General features: G+C 43.7%; 1 long non-coding RNA gene across 1 annotated transcript in view; it reads left to right on the top strand.

The window, feature by feature from the left end:
- LOC146358399 (uncharacterized) overlaps positions 1 to 18,439 on the top strand; it is a 111,504-nt gene extending 93,065 nt beyond the window's left edge. The window contains exons 3-4 of the long non-coding RNA XR_014784350.1: positions 9,009 to 9,181; positions 16,705 to 18,439. This is a non-coding gene — a long non-coding RNA (uncharacterized LOC146358399). The remainder of the gene's footprint in view (positions 1 to 9,008; positions 9,182 to 16,704) is intronic.
- Positions 18,440 to 18,976: the final 537 nt, after the last annotated feature.

Raw genomic sequence — 18,976 nt, 5'->3', positions numbered from 1 at the left:
AACAGCAAACACAGTTACCCCCTCATGAGGCTGTGTCTGGGGCATTATCTACACAGCCTGTCTCCTGGATGTAATTAAGACAACAGATCCTTCTTTTTTTCCCAAAAACTTTGTCTAATAGATAAGACAAACGGGCTTTCAGCAAAACCGTGTTCAGACGTGAGGACTAGTGCAGTCACTTGGCTTCTGTTGTATGCTGAAAAGAGAATAACAATAGTACACTAATCTTTTTTTTTTTTTTTTTAACCCAAAACAAACCAAGAACGAGATCTTGGAACTAATTCAGTAGCATTTTGTCACTTAGCTGGCAGAGGCCAGAATGGATCCCAATAATGTTGAAAATATAAACATAACTATGACAAGTGAAATGCTAAGAAAGGTACTTAAAGCTACTAGAAAACATTTAACGGGGTTTTAGCTTGATCTGTAAACCTGTTATTTTGAAGCATTTATTCGCTTCAGTTGAGACTTTCCTCCCACAGGCAAATTGCAAGCGTGCCTCCCTAGCTGATCTGGATCAGGACCACAGCAAAAAGTAAACTCCCCTACTTCTCATGTTAGGGTTCCAATATGGATCAGGTCCCCCACACTTAGTTTTGAGTGGGGAAAAGAGATCAGACTTGGCTGCATGCTACAAGTTAGTGGTAACGTTTCATTTGGCTGTAGGATTCAAGGCATTTCGTTTCACTAACCTGAGAGTATGGTACCACAAGGTATTAAAACAACAGTCCCATGGATGTTCGTAAAGTGTCGTACAATTTACAACAAGACAACAAGAATTCAAAATGGAACTTCAAGGCTCAGCAGTAGCTCCATTTTAGAATGTGTAGTTCCACGTTGTCAGACTATGAGATTCTATAGTTTACAGCACAATCTACTCAGTTCTACTCAGAAGAAGGCCCAATTCACTCCCAGGTAAGTGGTTATAGGATTGCAGCCTCAGATTATATTTGGCTGGTCTACTTGCCATCCCATAATGTCTTGTAGGAAAGAGAGGGCATAGCAAGAGGAATAGGATGTATGTTCACCTAGCGACAGAGTTCAAAGGCATCAGATGTCTGTAACCGAGAAAGACCCAAGCAATGAATGAAGAGAAAATGAAGGAGGACATTTTATACTCAGCGTGGGGAAAAACTTGGCCTAAATCCAAGTAGTCCAGATTAACTGGTTTGCGATCACAGCCTATACAATCTTTCATTACAATATTATGAAGGAAAAAGGAAATGATAATGAAATATACTATTTAGCCAATGACCATCTTGTGGTAGCTAGAAATGTGTGTGGGTGCTTCCAGACTGAGGGATCTCAGAGTTACCAATCAGAAGTTATTGTACAACAATTCTGTCTTTTTTCTCCTAGCACATTTTCTGCAATAAGAAAACGCACAGAAGAAATGGTGGGAAAACATGGAAGGGCTATGAGTGGAAGGCAGTGACATTTGCCCCCCCACCCCGCTCCTAAAATTCTATGAATGAGGCAAGGTGATGGCACTATAAAAGCCTTGCCCTTGTCTAGAGGCATCCTGTATGTTTTCAAGACTTTAACTCTTGTCCAGAGATACAAAACCTTAATGGCAATTCTTCATGTATGTTAAAATTCTGATCTTAAAAAAATTAAATAGCATTCTGTTTAACAAGTCATCCAGATTAATCAAGTTTATACACTCCAACCCTTGGATTCTAAAATTAGGGGCAGAGCTTTCTAAATGAAAGACAAGCTGGGATAAAATACCTTGAAACAAAGACAATAATGAAGGCCATAAATATTGCATATGATTAAGAATAATGTATACAATAAATCTGTGAAGTAGGCCAGTATCATTATTATTTATTCTATATACATCCCATCCTTCCTCCAAGGAGCTCACATTGGCATACATAGTTTTTTCCCAACATTCATCCTCACAACAACGGTGTGTGGTAGATGGGTTGAGCAATACTGATTGGCACAAGGTTATCTAGGGAGCTTCATGGCTTAGTGATGTTTTGAACCTGGGTCTTACTAGCCCTATTCCAACAGTCTAACCATTATTCCACACTGGCTTTCATTCATATGAATAGTGAGCTTGAGAGAAGAGTGAATAGAATAGGCCACCTACTGAATTTGTGGCTGACATGAAATTTGAACTGGACACTTCACTCATTTGCACTCTCTCTGACACACACATACTCACACTCAACCTGAAATTGGGGAGTGGGAAAGTTGAAGGGAAAAGATGGATTGTCTACAGCTTCCCCACTGCCATCACTAACTTTCAGCCTCAGTTTCTCAGGGTACAGAGGTAAGGATTGCATAACAGTGCGATCCTACACATGTCTAGTCAGAAATAAGTCCCACTGAGTTCAGTGAGGTTAACTCCCAGATTTCAATGTTTACTCAATAGGATTTATTCCATTGCAGAGTTCAATGTGGTTTACTAAAGTCCTATTGAGCCAATGGAGTTTACTACTTATACTCCCAGGCAGAGGACTGCAGCCTAAAGCACTTCATTTTTATATGTTTCTCTCTTTCTCTCATACACAAGATGTTAACAATAATGTTTCCTTTGAAATAACACTGGTACTGTATGTTGCCTTTGTATTGCAGGTTGACCTTTGATAGTACTAAGATCCCTATTAGTTTCTTTAAAATTTGCATTCCTGTCTAATTAACATCCCCTCCCCCCTGCAAAGATCAGTAATTAGTCTTAGTGGTATGTTTCAAACTGCTATATAGTGCCTTCTCCTGATAGATTGAACTATTCCCTTAAATCTTCTCTAACTTCCATTTGCTTTAGAAAAAAGAAACCAACAGAAGTTTTCGCCTCTTTGGATAACTTTGTTTTCATGGTCTGTACTAACTACTTGCTGAACTTCAGGAAAGCTAGGAGGAACAATCAGTGCCCAACTGGCCTTTCACCTTCCATCCCGCTGTCCAGAAATATTTTATGGAGTAGCCAGTAACGCATACAGAAGGCATTTTGCTGCCAAAGGTCTCACTAGGCAGTACCCAACTGTGTCATATGCTGTTAGTGCAAATGATGTTGCACTAGTGGAAACTATGTGCAAGAGATGAATTCAGCTAAAGTTATCTTTGTGCAAGTGCAGTTGTGCATTATGCTCATGCAACCAGTTGCATACAACCCATTGTGCAACCGGTTGCACAACCAGTTGCACAAACGTAATGTGTAACAGAAAGCTTCAGTGGAGCTCTGCTAGTGCTCTTTGAGTTTGTGGAATTACACTATTGGATACTGCCCATGCTTTTGAAACCATCTGATACCATTGATTATAAGCTGCTGCAATGCTAGGTGTTGTCAACATGTATGTATCAAAGCAAGTCCGTTTTTTTTCCCATTAATCAACTGGGGATCTCAGGCCATGACTTGATCCTCTTCTACGGTGTGGGATGAGTTTCCTTCTCTGACTAGGCAGTTAAGTTCAAACTATTACAGTGCTGCTGCCATCTGCTCTGCTGAAATGTTTGTCAATTGAGGGAAAGTGTCACTGCAAATGCTTATAGCAGCATAGTCCACAGTCCCTCCCTGCACCACTAACATTCTCAGATAGAGGGTGGCCACTTGAGGTGACAGACACTTGCCCAATCAGTAACAGCACTTAGGTCATCAGCTGTGCATGGCCCTTCTGGTACATGACATGGCAGCTCTGATCCAATGAGCAATGACCTCAACTGCAACTGGGAACATTCACATTGTTGGCTACAGAATGAGTTGCTCATGCAATGAGAGCTGGCCATAGAAGCTGGATGTTGTGTGTGGATTCCCCCCCCCCCCACAGTCCGATTGAATTACAATCTGAGTGAGAGAGGAAAAATGTGTGGTAGCCAGAAACTGACCATTTGGTCAGGAGCCAATTTTGAGATCCAGCCCATTTTATCCTAAAGTCTGTGGGGAGGTCACAGTATGACATACATAAGATGATATATGATATTTTAAAAGTCTGACATGAATCTTGGCTGACAGACTGTTTCCTAGTAAGCAGGGTAACATACTTCAGTTGGTTTTGTTCATGCTCTATTTATGATACAAGTGGGGAACAATTTTGGGGAACTGTTGAAGAGCATCGCCTGCAAGCGTTAGAGAGGCACATTAGTGGTTCACTAGGGAGAGAGAGGATTCTGGAGTAACCCACCTGTGACTGCTCTGTATCCTTGTCGCTATGACTGAAGGAGCGATTATGGCCTATGTGTACAAATAAAACTAATTTCATCAATAATAGAATAAACCTGTTCATTGTTTTCTCCTTATCACCAACATCTTAGTCAAATAATTAAAGGGGCACAGGAGCGCCCCTCCAGTTAAAGAAATGGCAAAAAAAGTTTCTACCATTATGTGTCTCACAATTATACTGCTTATAAAAATGACACCTGTTGAGCTAAACACTTGAAACTTAGCATCTTCTGCTCTTAAACTGGCAGATATTTTGGATAATTGAATACAGAACTGATTCATTTTGCCCTTCTCCTAGAAATCTTCCTTCCTTTCTTTTCTAGACCACTTCTCAGTTAAATTCCCAAAGTGCTCAACAATATCCCATACAAAAACACAAATACGATCCAAAGCATCAGCAATAAAAACCAGCTCAATTCAACTAAAAAAGAAAAAGAAAAGAGAGAAGTTACCTGTTCCAGATTATACTTCCAAAATGTCAAGTGCCATCTGCAAAAGAGCTGTCTTCAACATTTGACTGAAGATGAAGAGTTAAGTCAAGCTAGGCAAGCTTTCCTGGGCAGAATGGTTAACATCCAGTCTCTTCCCCCACCTTAGTTTGAAATTTGGGCCCTTGTGTAATTTTCTCGAAACCTGTGATCAGCCTAGGAATATGGGCCAGAACTTTCTGTAGCATCCTCACAAGGTGAGGAGGGGTTTAGTATTAGTATCTTGATGCCAACTCTATGTTATCCTTTCCCAGTTAAACATTTCTAACTTATTTTAATTTTAAATGGGTAATACCTACAATTGTATTTCGTTTGGGCACTACATTTACTGTGGACAAACATATGAGAGTCTGCAGTGTCTATTCCTACCCCTTTGCAGTTCGCTCAGTGCTAGGACTTAGGGGGAAGACCACCAATTGTTCTTTGTAGTATGCAAATCATTTTTCAGAGACAGTTCAGCTGTTATGAGAAGTGGGGAAGCAAGAGTATGAATGACCCCAGAGGTCATCTGGGGAGCATTACTCTCCATATTTTACAGGTTGGAAAGACAGAAGCACCACAAAACTGAATTTCCTTCTTTTGCGCTTTTGTCTGTAACCTCTGAATTGCTTCTAATTTATTCTAACGACTAGCTTGTGATGCAGGTCATAGTTAAACATTTTATGGATAAGGAGTGGATGCTCAGCAAATGTGTATGGCAATGGGGCCTCAAGCTGGGGATCTGGTACCGTAGACCCTGCCCCATCCTGGCAACTCATAGGTGAACAGGACTTCTGGCCTGATTTCTCTTAGACTACGACGATGACGCTGCAGCCGCCAGCCCACTGGGGACCATGTGACACAATGAGCCAAGGTGCTCCCATCTGGCCCCGTAACGCTGCTGAACTCAGCTCGGGCTATTCAGTCCAAACAAAGTAGGCCAAGGGGAGACTGGGCTGACTGCAGTCTGGCCATCCCCACTGGACTATCTGCTCGCCTGTAAGCCACCAGCCCTGACCACAGCAAGCGAGTTAATGGCTGAGCGGGAAAGACTGAAGGCAAAAGGAGAAGGGGATGGCAGAGGATGAGATGGCTAGATAGCATCACGGATGCAATGAATATGAACTTGAGCACACTCCGGGAGAGAGCGGAGGACAGGAAGGCCTGGCGTGCTATGGTCCATGGGGTCACGAAGAGTCGGACATGACTGAACGACTGAACAACAACAACAAGGAATGTGGACACAGATCTCCTTGGTTTAAAAGCAGAATCATTTTTGCGACACAGAAATGAGGGCTGAATGGTTTCAGCGGTGCCATCCTTCTGTGATGGAGCAGAACAGTTGGGAGCTATGTCTTCGCTTTCCAGGTGCTAGTAATTGTAAACCTCCCATGTTTTTGGTTCCTTGTCCACCTAATCCTGTTAGGAGAATATCAGACGTTGAACTGTCTAAGCAGGATTAGAGTGTGTGTTCATCCACAACATGCAAGGATTCTTAGTGCTTTGTCACTTACGGAATAGCATGCCTTATGTAAAGGCTGAACAAAAATGGGAGCTGAAACCTAAAATTTGCTACTGTGAGGGTGTTGAGTTGAAGCCTGTAAATTAAAATATCAGTACTGCAGTTTGGCTTGACAGAATAAATTACAGAGAAGACAAGGATTAATAAGGATCATTTGATACACCAGCAAATGACAGGGGGAAATCAATTTGACTGAAGCCTTGTATTCAAAATAAGTGTCACAATTCATGTATATGTGTGTGTGCGTGCGTGCGTGCGTGTGCATGCGCCCATAGCACTTTATAGACTATAAGTTTCTCCGTCCTGAGGAGCTTACAGCCTAAAACACAATATTGTGGTGTGAGTGTGATGAATATGGGGGGGGGGGGGGGGGTTGCACATGGAATCCAAGATGTAAATTAGTCTCAGATATATCCACCCCATTATGTATGGCTGTGAAGCTTCAAAGATCATGCCTGAATTAGAAAAAAAAAACATCGCGGAGAAGCCCCGATTCTGCAAGAATAACGCCTTAATTTTAAAAAATAATCCGGAATGGGGGATAGGAGGGGGTAAAACTTAGTCTCATTTGAAGGGATACAACAACCCCCTGCTCAATGCAGGAGGCCTGATTCCCAGGTGGTCGCCCATCCAACTACTGACCGGGGCCAGCCCCGCTTAGCGTCCGAGATCAGACAAGCACGCAGACATCCAGCCCTTTGCTTGTTGCTGAGGAAATGGGGGCTGCTGAGGAAGCTATGCGATCAGTAGCTAGAAGAAGACATGGGGCCGTTGAGAGCTGTGATTGGACAGGAGGGAAATACAAACACCACCGTATATGGACAGGTGGGGGAGGGGACTACGACCGGATACGGTAGTGAAGGCGGAAAATCAGAGCACATTAAGGGGAAATACCGGGATATTAGGGCATTGAAAGCGGGAGCACGGAAGTGGGAAATTCCGGTTCCAATTCGAGGTGGGTACTGCGTAGTGTGAAAGGCGGGCGGTGAAACCTCATTGGAAGCAAAAAAAGGCGGTAAGTGTAGATCCAGCCTGAGTCTTCCATTCTCTTCCATTGATCTCACTCCTGTTTTTGTTGCTTTAATTCTTTTCATGGAGGGAACTCAAGCAGAACACAAGGGGGTAATTTGATAGCTCATGATCTGCGATCTATTTAAAAATGGAACAAAGGGCATTTAGTGCAAGAGATGCCCTGGAGGGTCACAGCATCATGTAAAGAGCCCGCAAACTTCCTTGAAGGAGCAATCTCAATTGCAGGATAAAAGCTCCCTGTGAAGGAGTCCCTGGAGGAGCAGCACTGGGGTGGGAAGAAGCCATTTGTTTCGTAACCTGGAACAGGGAGATGATGTCAGATGATAAGGTCAAAAGGGTTCCTGATCCAAGACAAGTGGCAACTAATTTCTCTTATCAACCCATGGTACTGTTTGTAGCAAATAGATAATAGTAAGGATGCAATCCTATGCATGTTCAGACAGAAGTCCTACAACTCCCAACATTTCCCAGCCAGCATTGCACCCTAAAAGTAAAGTGGTGTGTGTGTGTGTTTTAATATAGCACAAGATGGGAAGCTTGCCCTCTGACATGTTACTGGGTGCCACGGTATGAAGTTAGCTTTGTCCCTAAAGCTACGTAAGCTGCCTAGTATGTATTCAGTTTCAGCAGGGAATTTTTCATACCCCCCAGCATTTCACAGCTGAAAATAGGGGCCTTTGTGTACTTGTAACTCTCCTGCCCTTACATGAAGCCTCACTGCCTGAGCATCCTTTCCTTCCACTATCACCTATTGCAGAAGGCTTTTCCTGCCTGCTGGATGTCGGATCTCTTTACTCAGTGGTCGCCTATCCCACAATGGCATCTGAAGCAGAATGTATTGGCTGAACTGAACATAACACTTCCAAGCTTGGGGATGGAGTGAGAGATGGACAAGAGGAAATCTGCTTGTGCAATGGGGCTTCCCTGGCTTCTCCCTCTGCTCCCAAAGCCACTACTGGGGGTTGACGGACCTCCTGGAATGGATCACGTTGTACTTATTATAGGACAGCTGCACCTCAGACCATTCAGCAACATTTCCATAGGTGGTTATGGAGCGGGGAATGGGATGGGAAGGGGAGCAGTGGACTGGCATTTTGTGTCCATCTGCATGCATTTAAAGGCCTGAGTGCTAGAGCCAAGATGCTCCCGCCTCCCACTCAGAGATTTAATACAGGGAAGCCCAGAAGTGGATGTTATCTGAAAAACTCTAGTTTAAAAAAAGCATTCCCAACTCATCCCCAAATGGTAATGCAAGGACAGCATTTGATCAGGGAATGTCCTTGGTAAATAGGACCAGCTGGAGCATTTATTTGTTCCAGTTTCCCCAACCTGGTGCCCTCCATGCTGGCTGAGGGCTTCAGTCCAAAACATCTGGAAGGAACCAGATTACGAAAGGCAGGAACTTTGGACCATCTAAATAGCAAACTAGACCTCTTCCACATATGCCACGTAGGATGCAATCCTATGCATGTTTAGACAGAAAAAAGTCCCACAACTCCCAGCATGCCCCCAGTCAGCCGTGGCTGACTAGGGCACACTGGGAGTTGTGGGACTTTTTTCTGTTTAAACATGCATAGGATTGCACCCTTAAGAACACAAACTTCCCCTTTGTTAAAAAAACACACAGATGAACAAAATAAGCGGGCACTTTAGGGCTCATGAAAGCCAATAATTTATTATGTACAAAGTCCTCATTCCAATGGCTAATCTTTATTACATATTTCTTGTCTCTCCCTGTCTGAATGCGGCTAAAGTAGCTGTTAACCTTCTCTCCCGCCCCACCCCTAAGTTTCTCCTGAATGCACTATATTTCTTTCAGATAATCCTGGCCTCTGTGATTTGCTGAGTCATCTACTGCAAGTGCTGTGAGACCCTGTTTAAAGATTTGAGGCGGCTTTTAATCTCCTCTCTGATGAGACAACCCCTTTGCTGAAAACCCCGGAGGAAAGGGTCCATCTGTCTTGTGCCATATGTGTGTAAACTGCAAGACTGGTAAATACAGCAGCGTGCTGACAGTGATGGGTTTTCTTTAGTCATAAATTAAAGATGAAACATGCAGTGGGGTGACTCTGGACACCCTCCGTAGCTGAAACAACATGAAAAAGTGTTGGTTCTAACAGCAAACACAGAAATCCATAGGAAGAGGTTCAGTGGTCAATAAACTTTTAGACTGTATCGCTGAAGTGTGACCTGACTTTCCATAATCTGGATGTGGTTTCCACATTTGTACTGAATCTGCTGAATCAACTTGCCAGATGTCAGTGTTTGCCCCATTTTTCTCACTGTGACTGCCCGTCCGTCAAAGAGGATAGGCAGGCCTACTGACATCTGCCAAGCTTTATGATGAAGTCAGTGTATAAACTCCTGATGAGTACAGGCAGGTCTGCTCTGGTGGAAGAAACAGTGGGCTTCCATGAAAATACATTGTGCTTTCCTTCCTGATAAAGCTATTGGAATTATTTTATTCAAACAGGCACTAAAGCTCAATCCACTTGTGATGTTCTGTTGACATGGCTTTGTTACAAACAATGAAGTTTTCCCTTCAACGTTTCAAGCGGAAAACTCCCAAACACTTCAGATAGTGACTCTCTTTACCAAGAGAAGAAAGAATGTGAGGCAAAGTCATCACTCTCTTGTGTGTGTGTAAGTGGATAGCCTTGACCTGTTCCTTCCAACTACAGCCCCGAGGGACAAAGAAAAGAGAAGCAGAGCCAGGCAAAATTAGCACTTACCTTGCCTTCTTTTGTAACAGCTGTAACTTGCTGTCCGGGTAAGTTCAGGCAGCAGCTTTATGGTAGGGGGTTATTTAGTGCTATGGCTCTAACCTGAAAACAAGGAAGGCACCCAGGATGAAGTCTCTTGAGCAATTTTTTCCATTTCAGAATCTGGAAAGCCAATTGTGAAGATGGCATGTCTGTCTGGTGCTGATATTTGCTGGATCTCCTTCTGTGCTAGGAACACAGGATGGAGATCAATGCATTGCCAACACTTTCCTGTGTTGTACAGCTCTGATGTCCATCAAAAGATCTTTTGCAACTGCAGTGTGGTTCTGTCCTTAATGACCATGCACACACTGTTTACTGCAAGGATGGGCAACTGGTGGCCCTCTAGATGTTGCTGGACTGCAACCTCCATCGTCTCTAGCTAGCATAGCATGATAGGAGTTACAGTCCAACAACATCTGGAGGGACACAAGTTGCCCACCCCTGATCTACTGGAAAATGTTCCCATTGAGAAGAACAGGAGCTGTGCACTTTATATATAGCCCACTTCCTTTTGCTCAAAGTACTATGGCTGAAATCTTTTTTTGAGGGAATGCACACTACTGAATTGTTTGGGGAGGATGCACTGCAATGTTATGCAAGTGTACTGAGAAATATGCCGCACTGAGTTAAATTGGACTTACCCCCAGGTAAGTGTGTACAGGAGTGCAGTCTTATTTTCAGTAATAAGGGATTGGGCTGCACAATGGCCTCTCACTGTTTGCATACACTACTGTGCTTCTGTGCAGCTCCCATATATTTCAGTATACAAACTTTTGGGTGGATTGTGCCCCATATTAGGAACCACCTATCCTTATGCTAGTGGGCTTGCTTGATACAATATCTGTATGTCATTTTAGCTTTATTTCTGTAAAGGGCTCAGAGGGGCCTGGCTTCACCTTGTCTGTCTAATTGGGGTATCTGGCCTCTAGCCTGTCTGTGAATATGTCCCCTGCCTCTGTTCCTTGGGTCCTTTCAACCTGATCTGGTAACTGACCCCCAGCCCATTCATGACAACACCTCCTACCTCTGGCTATTGTGCCCATCACCCCATATCAGACCCTGACTCTAGGGAAGCCTGTCACAAGCTGGACTCCAGGCCTGACCATTTCTGAAATAACAGAAAAGTCAACCTGACATTCTACATACAGGTTGCATCCAAGGTTAGTCATATTTAGAGCAGACTCTTTGAAATCAATGGAACTTCAGTTCGTTTAGGAGGTACCGAGCTCTGAAACAGTCTTCCAGCAGCAACCGTGACTAATATATCACTAGCAGAAGCTGCTTTATCTTAAAAAAAAAAGTATTGGCAAATCTTACTAGAACTGTAGGTCATAGTTATGAAATACCATATTGAAATTACTGGCACAGAACACAGAAAAAGAGAACTCTGGTTTTGCAAAGGAAGTAAGTGGCAGAGTTCATACTTTCCTCCAGAACAAAAGAGGTGTAGTAGTACGTACAGCTTTGTTATAGCTTAGGGCAACCTTCCCCAACCTGGTGCCCTCCAGATATTTTGGACTCCAACTCCCACCAGCCCCAGCCAGCATGGCCAATGGTCAGGAATGCTGGGAGTTGTAGTCCAAAACATCTGGAGGGCACCAGGCTGGGAAGGCCTTGGAGCCAAGGCTAAGGAAAGTTTCCTATGCCGATTACTGCATGTCGTAAACTGAAAACAGACAGACTTTCTAAGTTGTAATAGAAGTGTTATGAACACGTACTCATAGATCTCATAGAATCATAAGGTTGGAAGGGGCCTACAGGACCATCGAGTCTAAGTACAGCAGCAAATTGAAGAACAAAAGCTTGAAGAGCAACAGCAAGATGAGGCAAAAGTGGGAAATGCTGAGGTGAGGAAAAATGCAGAAGAACTAGAAGCAGAAGAACTAGAAGCCACTCTGCACTAGTGGAAGCAGTGGAGCTATGGAACCGTTTCCAGGTACTTGAGGATGAGACTGGTAGGGATGGGGGAGAATTTCTCCCCAAAACTTTGGGGGGTCGAGTGCCAACGTATTCGGCCCCCTGAAGTAGTTTCGGGGAGAAATTCTCCGCCCCCCCCCCGGGATGGGACTTACCTTTCCCGAATGTCCCTCCCGGCGATGGGTCCCGGCGGCGGTTCGGCAGGTCTTCGACAGGGGCAGAGGCGGCAGCCAATCTTTCGACCGGCTGCCGCCGCCGCCATTCCAATAAAAGTAAAAAAAAAAAAACCGCCCCCGTGATAGGCTACGTGACGATTAACGTAGCCTATCACGGCTGACTTTGCAGATCTAGCCGTGATAGGCTACGTTAATCGTCACATAGCCTATCACGGGGGCGGTTTTTTTTTTTTAACTTTTTATTTCGTGGCCGGGCGAGGCGAGGCGCCTCCTCTCCGGCCTGAATTTCGGCCGGGCAAGGAGGGAAGCCTCCCCCCCCGGCCTGAACTTCGGGGGGAGCAGCGAAGCGCCTCCCCCCCACCGCGAAGCAAGCTGCGAGACCAGGTAAGTGGCTTTCGTGCACCCCTAGAGACTGGAGAGGAAGAATTACAGGGGACCCCGCATGAGAGCGAGCAAGAGGCTGAAATTCAGTCAAGCAGAGGCAATGAAACCAAGGCCTAAAAAAAGAAGAAGAGAAGAGTGGTAGTCGTGGGAGACTCCTTGCTGCGTGGGATCGAAACCCAAGTATGTCGCGAAGACCTGTGGACTTGCCAGGTATTCTGTCTCCCAGGAGGACGGATTAGAGACGTGACTGAAGGGTTGCCTGCACTCATAAAGCCCAGTAACAGGTATTCTTTGCTTCTCATCTATGTGGGAACAAATGATACCACCAAGCGGAGCTATGAAGAAATCACGCCAGACTTTGAAGCTTTGGGAAGGAAACTCAAGAACTTTGGGGCCCAGATACTTTTCTCATCCATCCTTCCAGTAGTTAGAAGAGGGATAGAAAGGGAAAGAAAAATACTCCTGGTGAATGACTGGCTATGAAGGTGGGGCCGACGAGAAAGATTTGGATTCTGGAAGCACGGGCTATACTTCCTGGAAGATGGGCTGTTGGCAAGGGATGGGTTGCACCTCACAAGGGCTGGGAAGAATGTGTTTGGCCACAGCATGAAGAACTTTATCAGGAGGGCCTTAAACTGAATCCTACAGCGAAAGGAGACATAAAGTTGGGGGTAACAATGGATGAAGGCTCATGCACCACAATGGACAGAACAGCTTTAGTAGTGCCCAATAATAGTCTTCAAAAACATCTAGGAAGAAAGCCAGACTATGAAGCACATGGTTTTCGATGTCTGTATACTAATGCCCAGAGTATGCATTACAAACTTGAACTCTTAATACAGGAGGGAAATTATGACTTGATAGGTGTAACTGAAACTTGGTGGGATGACTCTCATGATTGGAATACAGCAATTGAAGGATATAACTTGTTCAAAAAGAACAGGAGGAACAGAAAGGGAGGTGGGGTTGCACTATATGTTAAAAATACATATCTCTGCACAGAAATACAGGAGGATGAGCTTGATAGCCCCATCGAGACCATCTGGGTTAAAATAAATGGAGCAAAGAATAAAAGGAACCTGGTGCTCGGAGTTTACTACCAGCCACCCAATCAAGGAGAAGACGAGGATGAAACTTTTGAAAAGCAAATAGCCAATGTTTCAAGGAAGCATGATGTACTAGTAATAGGGGACTTCAATTTCCACAATATTTGTTGGGAGACACATTCTGCAAAACATGGCCCCTCCAGGAAATTCCTGACTTGTGTGGCAGATAACTTCCTCCTACAGAAAGTAGAGGAAGGAACTAGAGGATCGGCTATCCTTGATTTGATCCTAACCAACAGAGATGACTTAGTGGATCAAGTAGCAGTTACAGGAACTCTGAGGAAAAGCGACCATTTTATACTTGAGTTCTTGGTTCTAAAGGAAGCAAAAGCCGAGTGTAGCCAAACGCGTACCCTGGATTTTAGGAAAGCCAATTTTAATAAATTTAGAACAATGATAAGAAAGGTCCCATAACAAGCGACTCTAATGAGAAAAGGAGTCCAAGATAGGTATGATTTTTTAAAAAAAGGAAATTCTCAAGGCACAATTACAAACAATTCCAACAAGAAAAAAAAAAAGGTGGAAGATAACAGAAGAAGCCAATGTGGCTTCACAAAAAGCTTAGAGATGACCTGAAAACAAAAAAAGCACTCATATAGGAAGTGCAAGGAAGGCCAAGCTACAAAGGAAGAATACAGGCAGGTAGCACAGAATTGCAGGGATGGCATCAGGAAAGCTAAGGCTGAAAATGAGTTGAGGTTAGCAAGGGATGCTAAAAGCAACAAAAAAGCGTTCTTCAGCTATGTACATAGTAAAAGACAGGAAAGAAATGGTGGTTCAGCTATTAAACAAGGATGGGAAAATGATAACAGATGACAAAGGCAGAAGTGCTCAATTCCTACTTTGGCTCAGTCTTCTCCCAAAAGAGGGTCTATGACCCCCCTGGCAAAGGCAAAGTACAGGCTAAAGGGGCAGGATTGCAGCTTGAGATCGATAGGTTTATGGTCAAAGAACACATTATTACTTTGAATGAGTTCACATCTCCAGGGCCAGATGAACTGCACCCTAGAGTAATAAAGGAACTGGCAGAAGAACTCTCAGAACCGCTGTCTATGCTCTTTGAGAAATCATGGAGGACGGAAGAAGTGCCAGATGACTGGAGAAGGGCTAATGTTGTCCCAATACTAAAAAAGGATAAAAAGGAGGAACCTGGGAACTACACACCAGTCAGTCTGACATCAATCCCTGGGAAAATTCTGGAGCAGATGATAAAACAATTCATCTGTAAGCACCTTGAAAACAATGCAGTGATTACTCAAAGCCAACATGGATTTGTCAAGAACAAATCCTGCCAGATGAATCTGATCTCATTTTTTGATCAAGTAACCTCCCTTGTGGACTATGGGAATGCTGTGGACATCATATACCTCGACTTCAGCAAAGCTTTCGACAAAGTGCCCCATGATATCCTGATGAGCAAACTAGCTCAACGTGGGCTAGATGAAACAATGATCTGGTGGATCTACAGTTGGTTACAGAATCGGACTCAAGGAGTGCTTATCAATCGGATCTTCTCAAACTGGGAAGAGGTAATGAGCGGGGTACCGCAGGGCTCAGTCCTGGGCCCAGTGCTCTTCCACATTTTTATTAATGACTTGGAGGAGGAGGTGCAGGGAATGCTGATCAAATTTGCAGATGACACAAAATTGGGCGGGATAGTTAATACCTTGGAAGACAGAAACAAAATTCAAAGTGATCTGGATAGACTGGAGCACTGGGCAGAAAACAACAGAATGCAGTTTAATAGTGATAAATGCCAAGTTCTGCACCTAGGAAAAATAAACCAAATGCACAGTTACAAGATGAGGAATACTTGGCTCAACAATATTACAATTGAGAAGGAACTTGGAATTGTTGTAGATCACAAGCTGAATATGAGCCAACAATGTGATGTGGCTGCAAAAAAAGGCAAATGCTATTCTGGGCTGCATTAATAGAAGCATAGCTTCCAAATCCCGGGAAGTAGTAGTTCCCTTCTACTCAGCACTGGTTAGGCCTCATCTGGAGTACAGTGTCCAGTTCTGGGCACCACACTTTAAGAAGGATGTAGACAAGCTGGAGAGGGTTCAGAGGAGGGCAACAAAGATGATCAGGGGACTGGAAATAAAGCCCTATGAAGAGAGACTGAAAGAACTGCACATGTTTAGCCTTGAGAAGAGAAGACTGAGGGGAGATACGATAGTGCTCCTCAAGTTCTTGAAAGGTTGTCACAGAGAGGAAGGCCAGGATCTCTTCTCGATCATCCCAGAGTACAGGACACGGAATCATGGGCTCAAGTTACAGGAAGCCAGATTCCGGCTGAACATCAGGAAAAACTGCCTGTTAGAGCAATACAACAATGGAAGCAATTACCTAGGGAGGTAGTAGGCTGTCCCACACTGGAGGCATTCAAGATGAAGCTGGACAGCCATCTGTCAAGGATGCTCTGACTTGGATTCCTGCATTGAGCAGGGGGTTGGACACGATGGTCTTGTAGGTCCCTTCTAAACCTACTATTCTATGATTCCATGAGTCCAACCCTCTGCGCAATGCAGGAAGCCTGATTCCCAGGAGGTCTCCCATCCAAGTACTAACCAGGGCTGACCCAGCTTAGCTTCCGAGGTCAGACAATATCAGGTGCATCCAGCCCTCATTTGCAGCATTCCAAGGCATCTGTTTTCTGAGGAGGAAAGATGTGATTCATCCGCTTCCACCACAGAATGTATGCCCATCTTCACCTGTACTTCAATCTATTACAATAAGCATCCAAGAAAGGAGGGAGGGTGAGGGGTGGGGTGGGGGTTCCCTGGAATTGTTCGGTGGTATCAATGGTTACATTAGCACCACACCGAAAGTGAAGGAAACAGCACTTGAAAAACAAGAAGGTACAAACACTTGAGGGATTTTGTTGTGAAACAACCCCTGCCCCTGATTTACAGTGTTCTTACGTGTACATTTTAGACAGGTTTTCCATAACATAACTAACATGAATGTAAAACCTCTACTAACTGGGATGAACATTTGATTTTAAAAATGGCTCTTTTCTGATTTCCATCCTATGTTAGCAACTAACACACACACACACACACGATGAATACTCCGTGAGAGCTCTTTGTGTCATATATTGAAATGCCCTTACTTGCACAACCTCTTGTGCCTTCAATTGTTTTTCTTTTCTCTCTCCCCAGGGAATTCTGGGATCTACAGTAGGTCTAGGGGATCTACAACAATGAATCCTAACAACCCTCATCAAACTACCATACCCAGGATTCTTTGGGGGTATGCCATGAATCTGGTATAAAATTGATCGAGGTTTGTACAGTGTAGGAGTGACCCTACACTCTTGTTAGGACCAGTGGGGATTAGCACAAGTCACCTTGGGGTTTGCTGTTCTTGATTAATCTGTAATGAGGAAAGAAACACTGGATACCATCCATGAGAATCATCTAAGGATTGAGCTATGTGAAAAAGAATTGAAGCGTGTGTGTGGCTTGAGAAGATGTTTATTGATCAGGCATGTCTGCTCAAATTGAAGACATGGTACGGCATGCATCAGGTGTCAACGAGAAAGGTCTCTAGACACATACAACTGTATATGTATAGGGCCCTTTCTTTTTCATCCCAAATGCATGGCCATTGGGCACATCAGCCTGGGATGAGCATGGCCAGTGCATCCATTTCCACTACCTTTCCCTCAAGCAGTGAACGTGTTTGAACAGCCCCAGAAACATTTGTTCATTCCACACTTTGGTCTGATGTGACTTCATTTTATAGAGTTTGCAGCAGCAAATGTTGCACTAACTATTTTGGGGGAGATATGTGCGAGATGCATCTAATTTAAACATCTCTTTTGAAGCACATGGGAAATGGCAATTCTAGGATTGCCTTAGTTTGTTTTTCTTTTCAGACTGATTTTTGAAATGAGGCTGATGAGAGCAGAGGAATCCTTCCTTTTCTTTCAAACAAGGTACAATTCTTGCCCAAGGGATGATGATGATAGTGATGATGATGATATGACAGAATTAATTCTGAATAATCCATGCATTTTCCTATAGGTCATTGGATAGAATCCAAGCATTGATGTACCCTTTGCTATTGCCAAGCATCGCTTACTCATAAATTTCAAAGGTGTTTCAGTGACACATTCCTTGAAGAATTAAAATTTAAAAAAATGTTTTGGAAGAATGATGATTTGTTTGGAGAAAATGTTAATCCTGTAGTAATTTGAAGGACAATATGTAGATAAAGGTTTTTAAGCACAACCCTGGATATGGATAAGGCTGTGGATATATTCATAGTGATGAAAAGATATGAGACTTAGCTGGTGTGTGTGTGTGTGTGTGTGTGTGTGTGTGTGTGTATGGGACACAGACAGCAAAAGAAAGAGAGAATAGATGTCAGCATGAACCTTTTCCAGAAGAATTAGTTATGAGGCCTGAGGTTCAAGCCCATGTATTTGGTTCAGCCAGATTGCAATATTTTAAAGACTGCAGAACAGACATCCCTGCATCCCCAACAGAATGCACTCCAACCCCAAATCATTTAGATTAGGACACTGTAGTGATTGTATTGATGGAAAAAAAAATCTACTGAAGGAAGCATAGAGGTCCACATTACACAACTGCAAGGGAAGACTAAGGCAGGAGAGAATCAAATTCAGCAAAGACACTGTACAGATAATTCATGCTGATCAATAACAGGCTCATGAAAACAACCATGCTACTGTAATACAGTCTTTTTCTGAGTCACTGGAGAATAAAGTCCAGGTAGGTTTTCAATTATGCACCAGTCAATGATTTTTACTGTTACGCATTGGATGTTTACTTTACATATCTGCAAAGTTTCTTGAATGATGACGTTTCCATCTAAATGTGGACAATCTCAGGCAATGATTGTGAATATTAAAAAATTCTGATATATACCAGTGGTTGTCAACTGTCACTTAAATGTAATTGCCAGCATTCACAAGTAAATGTCGACATTTTACATATTTTGTACATTCTCCATAACATACAGATCAGAATGTTGTCTTATCCTGAGCAAGACCAATGGTCAACCTAGCCCAGTAGTGTCTATACCAAGGGTGGGCAACTTGTGGCACTCCAGATGTTTTGGCCTACAATTCCCATCAGCCCTAGCCAGCATAGCCAGTGGTGATGGATGATGGGAGTTGTAGGCCAAAATATCTGGAAGCCGCAAGATGTTCACCCCTGGTCTATACAGATCACAGCTCTCCAGGACCTCAGACATATGACTTTCTCAACCCTATTATGAGAAGCCAGGAAACGAACATGGGACCTAATGCATGTGAAGTACGGAGCTCAGTAACTGATACAAAATTAGTGAGTACCCCGGGTGTAACTGTGATGTATCCCTTGTTGTTGTTCAGTCATTCAGTCGTGTCCGACTCTTCGTGACCCCATGGACCATAGCATGCCAGGCCTTCCTGTCCTACGCTCT

The sequence above is a fragment of the Heloderma suspectum genome, chromosome 1 (assembly GCF_057233095.1).
Source record: "Heloderma suspectum isolate Gila_16-S chromosome 1, 16-S_ref, whole genome shotgun sequence".
Lineage (NCBI taxonomy): Eukaryota > Metazoa > Chordata > Lepidosauria > Squamata > Helodermatidae > Heloderma > Heloderma suspectum.
The sequence above is the reverse complement of the archived record's forward strand: the minus strand, read 5'-3'. Positions and strand labels throughout refer to the sequence as shown.